The following is a 14,489-nucleotide window of genomic DNA, read 5'->3' as shown; positions in this document are numbered from 1 at the left end:
AGCGCTGACCGAGTCGCACGCAGCTAGTCCCATACCGAGGGAGCTCGAAAAGTTAGTCACAAGTGAAAGGGAATGGGGAGCACATTACAATAAGGAGGCTCTTGTGTAAAATAAGATAAGCATATAAACTGGATATGTAATGAAGGGCTTCTGCTTGAAATGTCGATTTTCCTGTGCCTCGGATGCTGCCTGACTTGCTGTGCTTTTCCAGCACCACTCTGATCTAGACTCTGATCTCCTCCTCACTTCCTCCAAGGTTTAGCAGACGCTGAAATCTCTGCTGAAAACAACAAATGCTGGAGATCACAGCGGGTCAGAGGTGTCCTGGTCTACCTTACCTGAAAGGTGTTTAGCATTTGTCATTTCTGTGTTGTGGTTCCTGTATGAACATGAAGCGGAGATTTCGCTTTGACAATAAATAGCGGCCGAAATGCACTTGGAATTGCCGAGGGTTCAGATTTCTGTGCACATTAATTAACTTGCCTCGTCACACACATCAACTTGTCACAGTCCCGTGCAATGGAGCAATGGAATGGTTTCTTTTATATGCCGTCCCGTTTTAAACATATTCCTCGGTATAATTTGAGAGTGGTAACTTGGTGCAGTTTGATGAGGTCCGGCTCACATAGTTGAATCATCAGAACTAAACACGTTAAGGGTGAGTAATGTGATTTCAAATCCATTATAATCGCTTCAAAAACAACCCTGAACCAATTATTAGTTTTATTGATCGATATCCACGGGGGCAGATAATTAAATTCTTTTTGATGTGAGAATGTTCAGTATGTGCCGGTCAGTGTTTGCACACCTTAGAGAAAGAAAGGCTTTTGGAATGAGCTCAGTGAAAATGCACACTATCAACTGGGGCGCTTCACCAGCTTGTGGCTGGGGTATGTTGTTGAATCAAATCCAAACTCATATGACATGAAGCTTACGTGATCTTGTGCCTGACTGATCCAAGTTTAAACTCCCCGATCAGTTTGTGCTGGTGGCCGATTCCGCCGGAGTTTTGCTGATATATCAAACAAACGCGAAAGGGGGAACCCGACCCCAGCTGTTTAAAAGGAGCTGTAGTTTTTTTCAGGGACCATTGTGAAGCCAAAGAGGAAAGCTTAACCCCGATATGAACACTGCACACTTCCTTTGGTCCATTACATTCAGAATATGTGTAATTTAACAGAAATTATTTCCACTTGTTCATTTTCTTTGATTAAATACAGACATGCGAATGAAAGGACTGATTTCAGGGTTTACAAAAGTTCGACAGTCCCATTTAATGCTCCTTAGCTTCAGCCATCATCAGACGGGGCACACCAAGCTGAGAACAAAAAGCGGCTAATTGTTGAGGCTTTCCAAAAACTTTCTGATTTTGTTAGTCTTTATTTGCTGCATTATCTTTAAATTTGATTTATCCAATTCTTCCACCCCACTAACGCGGTGTTCTTTTAACCGACCTAAGATTGCGCCGATTGATATCTGTAATTATATAAAGGAGTTTGTACATTCGTATTGAGTGCTTTTAAACGCGACCATTCGGAATGGGATTTGCGCCAACTCTAACTCAGTAATTTACTAAAGGCAACAATGGCCCCTGAGCTATTTTCACATGGGACCGGGCTGAGGAGTAATCTTACACCAAGAATTCTGAACCAATTCTAATGCTGGTATATTACACAGGAAATAAATCAGATCCTCCTTTACCTAGAAACACAGACACTAGGAACAGGAGTAGGCCATCAGGCCCTCCCAACTGCTGCGCCATTCAATATGATCATGACTAATCATTCCACTCTTGTACTCTCTTCCTGCTTTCTCACCATAACCTTTGATCTCTTTACCGCTAAGAATTACATCTCCTCCTAGAAAATATTCAATGTTTTAGCCTCAACCACTTTGTGCAACAGATAATTTCACAGGGTTCACCACTCTCTGAGTGAAGAAATTTCTCCTCATTTGATTCCTAAATGGCCTATCCCACACTGTGAGCCCTAGTTCTGGAATTTCTGGCCATTAGGAACATCCTTCCTGTATTTACGCTATCTAATCCTGTTAGAATTTTATAGGTTTCTACCAATGACCTCCTTATTCTGGTAAACATCAGTGAGTTCCATAAGACCATAAGACATAGAAGTGGAAGTAAGGCTATTCGGCCCATTGAGTCCACTCCGCCATTCAATCATGGCTGATGGGTATTTCAACTCCACTTATCTGCATTCTCCCCATAGCCCTTAATTCCTTGTGACATCAAGAATTTATCAATCTCTGCCTTGGAGACATTTAGTGTCCCGACCTCCAGTGCACTCTGCGGCAATGAATTCCACAGGCCCACCACTCTCTGGCGAAAGAAATGTTTCCGCATTTCTGTTCTGAATTTACCCCCTCTAATTCTAAGGCTGTGTCCACGGGTCCTAGTCTCCTCGCCTAACGGAAACAATTTACTAGCGTCCACCCTCTCCAAGCCATGTATTATCTTGTAAGTTTCTATTAGATCTTCCCTTAATCATCTAAACTCCAGTGAATACAATCCCAGGATCCTCAGCCGTTCCTCATATGTTAGACCTACCATTCCAGGGATCATCCATGTGAATCTCCGCTGGACATGCTCCAGTGCCAGTATGTCCTTCCTGAGATGTGGGGATCAAAACTGCACACAGTACTCCAAATGGGGCCTAACCAGAGCTTTATAAAGTCTCAGTAGCACAACGGTGCTTTTAATTGGTTCCTAACCAATCTAGTCTCTCTTCATTCATCATTCCAAGAATCAGTCTGGTAACCATTCCTTGCACTCTCTCCATAGTCAAGACATCCTTCCTCAGATAAGGAGACCAAAACTGCCTACAATACTCCAGGTGTGGTCTAACCAAGGCCCTGTATATTGCAGCAAGGATCACCATTCCTGTACTCAAATCCTCTTTCTACGAAGGCCAACATTCCATTTTGGATATTTTTGCCCGAAATGTTGATTCTCCTGCTCCTCGGCTGCTGCCTGACCTGCTGTGCTTTTCCAGCACTAAAACACTCTCGACTCTGAGCTCCAGCATCTGCAGTCCTCACTTTCTCCCAAAATTCCCTATGCCTTTCTTACCGGATACTGTACCTGCATGCTTACTTTCATCGATTGGTGTACAAGGACACCCAGGTCTCTTGCACCTGCCCAATCCCAAACTATCACCAAGCTGTTGCTTCTTGTTTTTGTATTGATAATTGTTTTTACAGATCACTAATTCCTCACCCCTCTTTCATTACACTTTTCTATTTGCATTGTTAGTTGCAAAACAAGAAGTCCACATTTCTGTATTTAAAGGGATTTTGTTATTAAAAATAAATGATGCAGCCATCAAACTGCACCTAATTTAAAGCTGAGGATGGCAGCACAAGTCTAAACATGGTATGAAGCAAGATCATCAACAGAAAGTAGAAACCAAATGTTGGAAATTTGACATAAAAACAGTTGATAAAAGAGTCAGACCTGATTGGTTTCTCTTCCAGATGCCAGGTGGCCTGCTTGCAATTTCTGTCTTAATTCCTGCAGAAACTAAACCAGATAGATATAGCTTTACAACTTCCATTTGTTTGCAATTTTTATTTACTTTCCATAGCCTCAAGTTGGAAACTATCAGGAATTGTTCTTTAATGAATGGAGATTTGCATTAAATTTAGTTTTTTTTTGACAGGTGCTTGAATGTCTCTGATGGCTTTGAGCACCACAGTTGTAAGCATGCACATTAATCTTTTCCATTGTGAAAGGTTTATGGCACCTTACACATTTTCTCCCAAAATAACCATTGTCATCAATTGGAGACAGGGGACAGAAGGAATTGAATTGCTCTGCAAGCTGCCGTGTGTACTCATAACATCCTTGTGAGATTGTACTTAACTCTATTACAATCAAAACAAGTCAGAAAATATTGAGAATTAAATTATCTTTCCATTACTAACTGACCATTGTATTGGGTTTAAGGAACTCTTTAAACATTTATCTGCCACTGTAACGTGATTTGCTTGAGGTTGTTATCGTCAGCTGGCTATTGCATTCAAATCTACATAAAATCTTATTGTGTTATCTGACAGAAAATACAAAAACTGAGAGAAAGATCTTAGGCCATCTTACTAATATTGACGGCCTTAAAATATCACCAAAATCAAAATTAGCCCTAATGTTTCTAGAAAATTCCCCTGTTCATTATTTTAATGTAGAATGCAACCCAAATAAAACAAATTGGATAATGGCTCCATTAAAACACAGAAAGGGGAATATGATACAAATGAATTAAACTGGTATGGTAGCAACAACCACTATCAATTCCAGGATGTTGACGCAATTCTGTGCTATACTGTGCCTACAGTGAAGTGCAAATCGCTGCTGCTATATAAGTTTTCCTTCAACTCTACATCCTTCCAATTACTTGCCAGGGTTATTTGCTGTTATCTGTTTTTTGCGTGAAATAAACAATCAACACTTTTATCAAGTAAAACAGGTGTACAATTTCCTAGGGATAAGTAGTCAGACTAATTATTTATGAAACCATTAGTGTAATTAGATGTGAATCTCTACCTTCAATCAGCATGCACTCATTATTTTGCCATGCCTGCGGTGAGGTGCAATTCTCTCTACTGTAATTTCTTTCTTTCTAATATAGAGCTGTGTAAAGATCCTAGAATGCTTGTAACAGTTGTAACATTGTAACAGTTTTCTCCAGCTGCAACACACTCAATCATACAACAGTGAAACCATGTACTATAATAAATGAAATGCAGCATGCTGTCAAGCAAATTTACTTGTTTGAATTACCTTGATATAGACAAGTTAAGAATGAAATGAGCAGGGCAGGGGAGGTATGAGGGATACATTTAGCATGGAAGAAGTTAAAGCCTTAGACTGCTGATTTTGTGTTGCTGGAGGTAAAAAAGACATTCTCAATACTAACATCAATAATTGATCCCTCCAATTGGCAAGAAACAGAAGTGGAAAAATTAATCATTTAAAGTCAGACTATTGATTTTTTTTTTCTCTGTTGACTTACAGAAAGCTAACAACTTTAAAATGAATGTTCCTTTATTTGTTTGCTGAGCTCTGTGTAAGAATTTTCTCCTCTATCTCCCCTCCTTTTTAAACTTCCTAGAGGAGATATCATTTCTAAAATATGTTCCCAGGCCTCTGGCAACTTTGTTTTATAAACAGCTCTCAAATGTGCATTTACTAGAAAATGTACCCCTTCTCCTTGTGGTAAATGCCCCTACTTTCTCTCAATTCCCCACTTCCCCAAGCCTTACTAATAACCTAGCCTCCAAAAGCCTAGTTATTATCAGAGAATGAAACGGAAAGAAATTTCAGACTTAACTCTTTCGTACTTATTCATCTTGTTCGAGTTGTTGCAGTGACGTAATTTCCTGTAAACTGTGGCTCATACCATGCAAAACTGTAACCAAAACTGTGGTTTGGTTTACTTTAGTCTCAAAGTGTGGATCTTACTGGGAAGGTTGGAATTTATTGTCCAACACCAGTAGCCCTGAACAGAATGGCTTGCTAGGACATAGCAGTAAGCAGTTTAGAGTCATCCGCATTGGTTTGGGTTTAGAATCACATCTGAACTGGACTGGCATAAGGACTACCTGTTTTCTTCCCTTAAGTCCCTTAAGTCCACATTGTGAACTATTGCAAACATTACTTTAGGTATGAGCTGGAAATTTACTAGCCCTCTGGAAACAGGCTGGGAGGCAGGAGGAGTGGTAAAATGGTGGAGGAATGCTCGGTAAAGATGGAGATAGAATTTCTCTCAGACATTTTGCAAAAGGTAGGAATGCAGAGATACAGCCACCACTGGTAAATTGGGCAACCAATTAGATTTGAAAGCCATTTTATGTCACCACTTTGTCTGTGTCAGCATGGGGCTGTCAGCAGCCCTACCATTCATCCACTTAGTTTCATGATCCATATGGTCCATGCAGTTTTAACTGTGGTTTGCTGGTAAAACTGAGGTCACCGATTCAATAATCAAAGAGCTGAAAATTTATTTATCATGGTCTCTACTGAAACCAAGTGCCCTGATTCATTGTTGTTCTCAATAGGATACCTGAAACCTTGGTGAAGAGCGATGAATTGTCTGGATATCCTTCTTTATTCACCCACCCCTCAGTTGTTTGTAACTTGCCTTTCCTAGTGATTATCTTTCTCCCAGAGCAAATGAACTTATGCTTTAACAAGGATCCAATTGAGCAAGGCTCTTTTGAATTAACAAGAGTGGCTTTTTAAACTACTTTACATGAGAAGAACTATTAAGACACATAGAACATAGAAAAGTACAGCACAGAACAGGCCCTCTGGCCCACGATGTTGTGCTGAGGATTATTCCTAATGTAAAATAAAATAACTTAACCTATGCACCCCACAATTCACTGCTATCCATGTACATGTCCAGCAGTCATACATATATACAAATTAAACATAAGAAGCATGTCTAAAAATATAATGGTTCAAAAAGGTTATACCCTTCCCTGACCTCTTTGTTAGAGTGGGTAATTGAACATTGCAATAGAGGACACCAGTAGCGTTAATATTGATAGTTTAATATTCAGTTTCATGATACATACTTAATTTTGTAGATTGATTAAAATTCCATGATTCATATTCTTTTTGATACTGATTGAATTCTTGCATTCAGAGTGAGAGTTTTTTTGTTGTCCTATTTTCCTTTGTTTTGCTGCTACGTAGCTGACCTCCAGCCCTCAGAATGGGGAGAAGTTCTTTATCTACGGTATCTACGGGATAGTTCTTTGACTGTGACCTTCACAGTACGCTAATATTTGAACCCAGGCTTGTATACGTGAGCACGCTCAGTCCCACTAGCTTGCCATGGAAGAACACACCAGCAGTTATTTTGTCTTTGCCACAATCCTCCGTTAAAAAACACATTTGAAATTAAGGCCAAAAAAATGCCTTGCAGTATTTCAGGATTCTGACCCAGCATTGTAACATCCCAGGGCCCTCAAATTTGTTGCATCAAATTGCCACAAGGTATTCTTCATGCATAACTTGTTGGGTAAGATCTCCACAGTGTTTCAGAGAAGGAAAGCTGTAATATCATGTCCTTATATTTTCCTCTTATTTTCGCCTTTCTTTCCTATGGGCCTGCTGGCATCTCATCCATGTGGTCAGTGTGAATCTATTGCACTATGTTGGGCATTACATTTACTAAGTGAGTCATCAGGGAAATAGTAACATTATTAATTGTAACCTGTCAGGGCAAGCAATTCTTATGAACTGCAATAATGGACACTTCAGCTGTGAGATTGGGAAGGGGTGGTGAATGGGGACCTGGGGTGATTGCTGGCAACAAGAAGATTGGGTCAGTGACACTGACGAACACATAAGCAGGGCATGAGGATTGGGCTTTAAAATAACCAAAACATCTTATGATGTCCAATATAATAATTTCTCTGCTGTCCCTATATAGTCCCATACAAATTATTCAACGGAATATCCCAGACTTAGTCTTCCAAATGTTGTAATAGAAATTAAGGGCAAAAGACACCCTTAAGGAACATAGGTCAAACAGTCAACATAGAAACATGAGTAGGCCATTCCACAGCCCTTTTAGATACAAAATTCCAAAGACTCACCACCCTCTGAATGAAAGTATCCTACCTCAGTCTTAAGTGACCTGCTCCTTGTCCTGAGATTATGACCCCTGTTTACAGAGTCACCAGCCAGGGAATATATCTTATCAGTATCCAACCTGAAACAGTGAATTTTTAGAAATTTCACAGAGATCACCTCTCACTCTTCAAAACAATAAAGAACACAGACATAGTTTCTTCAGTCTCTCCTTGAAAGGTAGTCCATCCATCCCAAGGATTAATCCGGTAAACCTCAATTGAACTTTGTCTATTCCAAGTAGACAAGGAGACTAAAACTGTGCACAATACCCCAGCTGAGGTTTCACCAAGTCTCCATACAACTGCAGCAAGACATTCTTTACTTCTGCACTCATATTTACTTGAAATAGATGCCAATGTGCTATTTTCCTTCCTAATTGCTTGCTGCAGCTCCATGTTAGCTGTTAGTAGCTCAAGAACAAGAAAGGCAAAGTCCCTTTGGACACTACTACTCCTCAACCTCTCGCCATTTAAAAAATATTCAGTCTTTTCATTTTTTTCTACCAAAATGGATAAGTTAACAGTTGTTAAATTTTTATTCCATCTGCCATGTTGTAGTCAATTCATTTAGCCTGCCCAACCTTCTTTGCATCTTCCTTACAACTTACGTTCTCACATGGTTTGGTACATTCATCAAGTCTGGAAATATTACAATTGGCTCCCACATCCAAACCATTTATATAGATTATGAACAGTTGCAGACCTAGCACTGACCCTTGTAGTACCTCTATTAGTAACAGCCTGCCAGTCTGAGGATGATCTGTTTATTCTGACTCTCTGCTTCCTGTCCACTAACCAATTCTCAATCAATTTTAGTATATTCCTCACTTGCATTAATTTTACTTACTCATCTCAGAAGTGGGATCTTTTCAAGAAACCTTCTGAAAATCCAAACATGTCAAATCCACTGGCTCTCCTTTGTCCTTGATACAAATTGTATCCTCAGAAGCTCCAACAACTTGTCAAACATGATTTCCCTTCCAAAGATCCATATTGACTCTGCCTAACGTTTTCCTTTTTTAAAATGGTCCGTTATCACATCCTTTATAATAGATTCTAACATTTTCTCCACTATAGTCATGAACTGCAAGTTTATAATTTTCCATTTTCCCTTTTCCAGTCTTCTTTATTCTTGGAGTTACATTTGCTACATTCCAGTCGACTGAACATTTTCCATAATCTATAGAATTGTGAAAGATATTCACCAATGCATCCATTATCTCTATTCCAACTTCATTCCACATTGGGTTGAATTTCATTTGATCTAGGAGATTTATTAACATTCAATCTAGCTAATTTTTCAAGTATTACCTTTTTTTACAAATACCAATTATTTTTACCTATTCAGTGACATAAGTTCCTTAGTAGCCTAGCTTGTCTGGGAAATTTTATGTGTTTTCTCCCATGAAGGCAGCTGCAAAGACACTTCAGTTTCACTGCCCTGTCCTCCACTATAAATTCTTCTGTCACCCCCTGTAATAGGCTTACGTTTACCCTTGCTAATTTTTTTTTTCTTTCACATTTCAGTAGGGAAGCTTTTCCTTTCTCTTCTGCACGGTGGCTCAGTGGTTAGCACTGTTGCCTCACAGCACCAGGATCCTAGGTTCAGTTCCAGCCTCGGGCAACTGTCTGTGTGGAGTTTGCGCATTCTCCCTGTATCTGCATGGGTGTGCTCTGGTTTCCTCCCACAGTCCAAAGATGTGCAGGTTAGGTGAATTGGCCGTGCTAAATTGCCCATAGTATTAGGTGCATTAGTCAGAGGGAAATGGGTCTGGGTGGGTTACTCTTCGGAGGGTCAGTGTGGGCTGAAGGGCCTGTTTCCACACTATTAGGAATCTAATCTAACTTATATTCATATTTTCTTCTCCCCTTGGTTATTATTTTCTTTGTCCCTGGAGTTTGCTGAGCCATAAATTGCTCCCAATCCTCAGACTCACCATTATTTCTGGCATTCTTATAAGTCACTTCCTTTGATCCAAAGTAATCTTTAAATTGTTTTGTTGAATATGTTGTTTGGATGAAGATGGATTACGCCACCTCATAACCCTTTCATAGGGAGTCCTCTGAAAGAGATTAAATTTCCATTCCTTGGCGGCACAACAAGTGACAGTAAAGCAAGCAGTCCACTTTCGAGAAAACACAGCAAGCCTCCTGAGTTATCCAGCACCTCCATCCTTCCTCACAGGGCCATGACAGTTTTATTTGATGACCACCCCAGTTAATTGAAACTGGACTCAATGTAATTCTTGGTGAGGATGACTCTGAAAGACCTTCTTAAGCCATCAAATTTGTTGTGTTGCCCGTAATCCATTCTAACATTTGACTGTCTTTCATAAACAACAGTTGAAAGCCAGATTACGTCTTGACTTACATGTAATGACAACACACTTCCAACCTGACACTGGAATGAAGAACACCTTTATCATTCAGGGAGTGGATACCCTTTCCATTCAAAATTCAATATAAAGAAATAAAACAATCAACTTGTCTTCGTATAATGCCTTTCAAAGAATAATGGGAATTATAACACAGTGGAAGGTATTTGCCTGTCCTATTTGTGCTGGCTGTTTGAAAGAGCAATTCCAGTATTTCCTCACCCCAACATACTGTCTGTAGTGCTGTATATTCTTCTTCCTCATGTACTTGTGCAGCGTATTTTTTAAACATTATTTATAGTATTAGCTCAAATGCTTTTTCAGGTACAGTGATCCTGATCCTGAGAATTTTGACTGAAAGAAATACTCCTTCTAAAAGGGAATAAAGATCCCTTCTAGATCTTTATTCCATGATTTTGCACATGATCTCGAGTTATTGACCCACATTTGTTTCCTCATAATTAGCTTATCAAATCACCTCATCATCTTAAAAAAACTTTTATTGGTTCACCTCTTGACTTCAAGAAGAACAGTTCCTTTTTGTTCCAATTTTGATTCATAACGGCAGTTCTTCATGACTAATAACATTCCTCTGGACCCTGGCTAATATCTTTACATCATTTCTGAAGTGTATTGCCTAATAACTGTCAACATTAAGTCTAACCAGTGATTTATAAAGTCATACTGTGACTGTTCCTCTACCCATAATCAAAAGTAACCCACATGCATTTTTAATCACCTTAACAATTTACTCTGCTACCTTTGATTTTTGTCCATGGATACAAAAGTTGCACTGCTAAACTACATTTTTCTAAATGATGCCATTTATTGAACACTGTCTTTCCATTTTATTATTCCCTAAGTACATTGTTTTACAGCTAAATCCCATATACCATGCTTCTTTCCATTTCCCTATCCATCACACCTTGAAATCCATTAGAAACCTTAAGCATGACTTATTATTTTGCAAAGATTCAATCATCTGTAACTCTTGGGATGCCACTCCCAACATCTGAGTTTAAATACTTTATAAAAATTGTAAATAGTAACAGAACCAAAATCAGCTGGTCTTCTCTATCTGCTATTATCCTATCCATAATTTCCTTCCTCCTCTTTTGGTGCAACCTTTAGATCATTTTCCTTTTGAAAATAGATACAAAATACTTATTCAATTATTCATTGATGTCTTCCAATCTCAACATGAATACTTCTCTTCAGATCCATAATAGGGTCAACCTTTTTCTCTAACAAACCACTTATGCTTAATATGTTTTTCAAATGTTATACAACATCTTTTCATGGCCTCAGGATTCCCCAAAGAACATCACAACCAATCAGATCCTTTTTGAAGTAAAGCTGTGATGTAGGGAAATATGGCAGCATAGAGGAAGGTCACACAAGCAGAAATATGATATTATGCCTGATAAGTTAATTTACTGATACTGGATGAATAATTAAGCCAGCCAGGACACCTAGAGAACTCTGCTGCTGTTCCTTAAGTGGTGTCATGGGAACTTCAATATTTGCTTGAAAGGACAGATTGGGTCTTTGCTTGACATTTCACCAAACTAAGTGGCAGTTTAAATTCTGTGTTGAGGCTTGTACTTGGGCTTGAAGTCAGAATGTTCCATTTCAGATGAGAATTCTACCATTGACATCAAGGTGTTTCAAACAGAACACTGCAATCTGACCAATGGTCTTCAAACTTCATGGAGTGCAAAATCCCTTTGTACTGCTGCTTTAAAGATCGAAAGCTGCCAAAATTCAACTGCCACTTTTTGTTTAAAGCTGACAATCTTGGAAAAAACTGACAGCTCAGGAACAGTCTTGTGAGATGTGAAGACAGGTGGTTGCCATGTCATCTGAGCAAGTGTTAACTGAAGCTACATGTATACCCAATATGTCAGTATTTAGACCATAGGTTAACAATCATCAGATGCATAAAAGCACGGTTTCCAGCAGTATTGAGGGTGTCGAGTGTAATGAGGGGTCATATTAATTTTGTAATAAGATCTAGGAGTAAGATTCATAAGCTGCATGACAAGATTAAGTCTGTAGTGTAAAGGGTTATTTGTACCTTTATTCCAAGAACAGGTAGAGAATGTGTGTGGAAGGAAATATGCTATAGTAACATAAGATCATGTAAAACTGGAGCAGATGTCTATAAATATAACAATTCCAGCAGCAGCATGTGTATCTTTACTGTGTCTTTTAAATTGTTACATTAATAAAGCTTGTTAAAATTCATTCAAAACGGTGTTGTTTGCACCTTTGTTCAGGGGCAACTCAGGACGTCAGCCATCTTTAAGTTGACGGTAAGACCAAAATGAAATGCTGACTGAACAAATCATTCAGAAAGGAAATTAATATGCTATGGTCAGTAGCCCACAACGATTAGCAAGAAGCAAGTCACAATTATTTGCATTACTTGTATTTGTGAGCAGCAATGTTACAATTGCTATAGTGAATCAATCTTCCTCTGTAACAGTGCTTTCGTTTCTTGAACAGCCTCACCATAAAAAGCATGAATAGCATTACAGCAATAATGCGCTAACTGTTAGTGACTACAAATAGCAGTGACAGATGATCTTGATCTATTACTCACGTCAACCTATCATTATGGAATTGAAAGGCAATCTCCACAGATCTACACGCAAGGTCTCCCACAGCACATCATAATTCACAGCAACAAGTGCCTTTGTCAGGTCAAAAGAAACCTCATAAGCTTTTGTGCTCTCTTCCACACTTTTCCTAGATTTGCTACTCAGAATGAAGAAAAGATTCCCTGCCTTCAGTGATGAAAATCAAGGAATATGAGGCTGCTGCAAAACTTCAAGGTTACCAAAACTCTACACGTGCAATGGTGACTTCTTATGCTCTGACAGTCACCACTGCACTTTGCAAAAGCTCCAGGCTCTGCTGACTAAAAGAACAACCAGTGGAAAAACAGCTCCCAAAAGAAATTGCAGGCTGGTTACAGAATGTCTGAATATAATTGAATAAATTGAAGAACATTAATGGATATTAAAGTATTTGGTCACTCATAATTTCTATTTATATTGTTCTTGTGACTTGTATAAAAGGGTTTATTTTCTTCTAATGAAAATAAAAATTACACACTGTAAGTAAAGTAAACAAAAATGTGATCTGTGAGAACAGGCAAGGACAGCTGATATGTTTACCCTTGGTTGATTTGATTGTCTACCATTCATTTTTATGCTTACATTATGTGTACATCCACCAGGCAGTCGTCTGCATGTAATGTTAAGTGGCCCTGAGAGAAATGGTATAGATCTTGTTCAGTGATTCCTTGAGCAGACTATCAAAGTCATTTGGTAGAATACCTCATCATCAGAGCTTACAAACAAATGGCAAGGCAAAATTTGGCTGATGGACAAAAAGCCCTTCTCATCAGATCCTTATTACACTTTCAGAGGTTCATCCTCTCAGTCTCTGAGGCACTGTCGATCTTCTGTTGGAGTTTGCCTTTGCCAAGAAGATCATGAGGGAGATGTAGCATTTCATGTCGAGGTTCATCCAGAGCAGTTCTGTGACACAGGATTGGGTTCCACAGGCTGGTCCCAGAAACTGACACCAAGATAAAGATCAACTGCAGTTACAGGACCATCAATTCAATGAATGATGATTTTCAATCTGCCCAAAACTTGCTGATTTTCCATTACAAACAGTTGTCCTCAGCAAAGTGATGCAGACTGGCAAATTCTAAGCACTTGGACTACATACTGAGGGATACACTAAAGTTTGACACAGCCACTGCAAAGGCAGAATGGGAAATGGTTGATGTTAAAGGCCTTTCAGCCATTCTACACCAAGGGGCTGGAAACTGAGGAGAATCCCTTTGGCTGTATGTCTGACATTGAATGTACATTGTGAATATCAAGGGCATTGAAACTCTATTGAGGGACCAAAAAGACAAACATGTTGTGTTCTACTTCTACTGCACATTCATACAGCCTTGCGCTGTACGCATAGTGTAAAATGTACATTGTAAACATTGCAGCTGTTTCAATTACATTGAAGGGAAGGCAATGTATGGAGACAGGGTCAATTTTACTGAACTTCCTGGTTTTTACATAGAAATATTTCATAATGTACTCTGAAAAACTATATGAGTAAAACATGTTTTTGGGAAATAAAGTGTGCACCCTGACAACCATCAGCAATTGGATTGTAACTCATTTAATGAACCAAAGTAAATTGAGACAACAGCCAGGTCATGTTCTTAGGAAACTGGGTTCATAATCTTATCTCTCCTTCTCCATAGGGTCAGAATATCTGAAGGGGCTGAGAATATGGTTAGGAGAGTTTGGAATTGTGTGAACAAGTTGGAACAAGCCTATAGCCAAAGTGAGACAGAAACCGAGCACTTCAAAGCAACACTGACCCTACACTGTAGGTAAGACCCTGGTTATCTGATTAGACTCTCTTGATTTGGCT

The 14,489-nt window shown here is 39.1% G+C and overlaps 1 long non-coding RNA gene across 1 annotated transcript in view; it reads left to right on the top strand.

The window, feature by feature from the left end:
• The first annotated feature begins 258 nt into the window (after positions 1-258).
• Positions 259-14,489, top strand: part of LOC122548377 — a 93,258-nt gene continuing 79,027 nt past the window's right edge. The window contains exons 1-2 of the long non-coding RNA XR_006311220.1: positions 259-658; positions 14,317-14,448. This is a non-coding gene — a long non-coding RNA (uncharacterized LOC122548377). The remainder of the gene's footprint in view (positions 659-14,316; positions 14,449-14,489) is intronic.

The sequence above is a fragment of the Chiloscyllium plagiosum genome, chromosome 3 (assembly GCF_004010195.1).
Source record: "Chiloscyllium plagiosum isolate BGI_BamShark_2017 chromosome 3, ASM401019v2, whole genome shotgun sequence".
NCBI classification, from domain to species: Eukaryota; Metazoa; Chordata; class Chondrichthyes; order Orectolobiformes; family Hemiscylliidae; genus Chiloscyllium; species Chiloscyllium plagiosum.
This window is presented reverse-complemented; position numbering and strand designations above follow the sequence as displayed.